At 34.8% G+C, this 2500-nt stretch overlaps 1 long non-coding RNA gene across 1 annotated transcript in view; it reads right to left on the reverse strand.

The window, feature by feature from the left end:
* LOC113826725 (uncharacterized) overlaps nt 1-2500 on the reverse strand; it is a 9598-nt gene that overhangs the window by 1000 nt on the left and 6098 nt on the right. The window contains exons 3-4 of the long non-coding RNA XR_003477691.2: nt 2053-2157; nt 1-1593 (exon numbers count right to left, since the gene is read on the reverse strand). The exon at nt 1-1593 is cut by the window's left edge and continues 1000 nt beyond it. This is a non-coding gene — a long non-coding RNA (uncharacterized lncRNA). The remainder of the gene's footprint in view (nt 1594-2052; nt 2158-2500) is intronic.

Genomic DNA, 2500 nt, shown 5'->3' on the forward strand with positions numbered 1-2500 from the left:
AATGTGATTAAATAAGGACATTTCTTGACCTTCATTTTATAAACCAAATTGTTAATAGGTACTGAATGTCACTGAATTTATGTTCCCTTCAAGCAAAAGTAAAGACAAAAGTTGGTGATTCCAACAGGAAGATACATAGGACATATGCACCACTCAAGATTTGTGAATTGTTGTGTGCTATGTGGTGCAGCAGAAGTGCCCTTGTCTAGCAGTCTTGCTGACCTGAGTTCAATCTTGCATGCTGCCAGTGGATGGAAACCCCAGCCATTCCTTGCACACAGGGGGGTATTTTAAAAGCTAATAAACAGCATATCACAGCAAAGAATATCAATTATAACAAATGGAACTAAATTATCATTATTATTAATTATTATCATTCAGTGTTTAACAGTCTGCCAGTGAGAATGAAAACAATTTTTGGTTTGGTGGGTCTGGCATTGGTTTTATATCAACTGATTCCTTCAGTCGCTGGCTGATTATTTGCATGGTTTGTTATAATTACAAGTGTATGTGTCACCACAGCAACATTGGTGACCCTACTTAGCATGGACAAACATGTAGGCATACCAGTCTTTTCAACTGTCCAAACATGTGAGTATAATGATTTGTAATGACGTATTTAAATATGGGATAATGATAAAAAAATGCAAATCATAAATGTTGAATGCATTCACTGTAACAACAGCAGAAATGAGAGATGTACTAGTGTTTACAGACTTTGTTTCAGTCTCCATAGGTGTAGTCCATAGAAGCAGTTCATAGATACAGATGAACAAGAAACACAGGTGTCATTATCAAGCTCTTTCCACAAGTATGTGGGCAGGTACCTACTTTGGCACCATTTACTTCAATACCACAACTCTCAGAGCTCCCCACAGGCTATCCTTTTCTAACTAATATTATTTATCACCAACTCAAGACTCACTCAACTATCTTATTTGTTGTGATTTTATGTTTCATATATATTTGTAAATATATGTGATATGAACACATGTTTTCTTTACCTCAAGTGGCAAAATCATCCTAAAGAGAATTCAAAAGAGGCTAAAGACCATAGAAAAGAAAAAAAAATGACAGACACACTAATCACTGGTAAAACAAAACATAAACAATTTAGTCAAGTCTGCTGCATAACAAAAATGTCACAGATACTAAATCTATGAAAGCTTTGGGAACCTAACCTATTTTCCACCCTTCCTAAAATCCTGGTTATGCCTTGGGGCCAATCAGCATCTGTTATATAACAAACATGGAGTGCAATGAATTAAAATAAATAATTGAGACTATATAATTCACTCATCAAAATCAAGATTAAAAAAGCCATGGCTTGGTAATCCTTTCTTGCTGGACCACAGATGATATGGCATATAATCAAACAAGGATAGAAAAAGGTACATCCCAAATCATGAAAAGGGATTGCCCATCAATAGAAAGGTCATTATGAAATTATATTATGATATTACAAAATCTCATTATTTTGGTAAAGTGTATATATTTAAGTTAAATTGTGACAAAATCTTAAAGCTTCTACAAAGAGTATGGTTAATGGGAGTTTCTAAAACTGAATAATAGTTGACATATTTCATTCTGGTTCTGCAAAAGAAAAAAATAAGGTATCAGAACTTACTGGAAGAAAGAAAAAAGCACAAATTACAAACAATAAAAGTAAACTCAAACTTGAGTTAACTACAAGAATTTAACAAATTTCAACACCATTTTTTAATATCTGACTTCAATCCAAATAATGCTTAATCTTATGATATTTCATACATACATAAATAATAATCTCAATCATACTACTTTTTCTCATCATCATTTTCATGTATTTCTGATGAAATACAATTCAAAACCGGTCAAATAAATCCCTTGTGTTGTGAAAATATTCATACTCCTTTATATATTTTCCACAAAAGAAGGAAAATCAGAACACATCAAATCACTTTTCAGACAGCTAATAATCTCAGGCATCTATATCCTTTGATAAATATTATCTTTCCTGTTTCTAAAATCTTTCTTTTCCTCATGCATGGAAAGTTAAGGGGATATACAAACCAAATTTCATATTTGGTGCAGCCGCTGTCATACAGGTGAATATTAGTGTGGATAATTGCAGAGGGTCATGACCATGGATAACATCAAGATTCAGGATTTCTGTTGCTGTGAAATAAAAAATAATATCAACAATAAAAGCAACTGCAATAAAAATAATAATAATAATATTAATAGGAGGAGGAGGAGGAAAAGGAGGAGGAGGAGGAGGAGGCAGAGGCGGAGGAAAAAGAGGAGGAGGAAGACGAGGACGAGGACAAGGCTAGGATGAGGACAAGGAGGACAAGGATGAGAACAAGGAAGACAATGAGGAAGAGAATGGGGACAAGGGAAAGGCAAAGGAGGAGGAGGAGGCCAAGGAGACGAAGAGGAGGAGGCCAAGGAGAAGACAGAGCAGGAACAGGAGGAGGAAGAGCAATAGCAGGAACAGGAGAAGAATGAGGAGTAAGAG

Source organism: Penaeus vannamei, chromosome 41, assembly GCF_042767895.1.
Source record: "Penaeus vannamei isolate JL-2024 chromosome 41, ASM4276789v1, whole genome shotgun sequence".
NCBI classification, from domain to species: domain Eukaryota; kingdom Metazoa; phylum Arthropoda; class Malacostraca; order Decapoda; family Penaeidae; genus Penaeus; species Penaeus vannamei.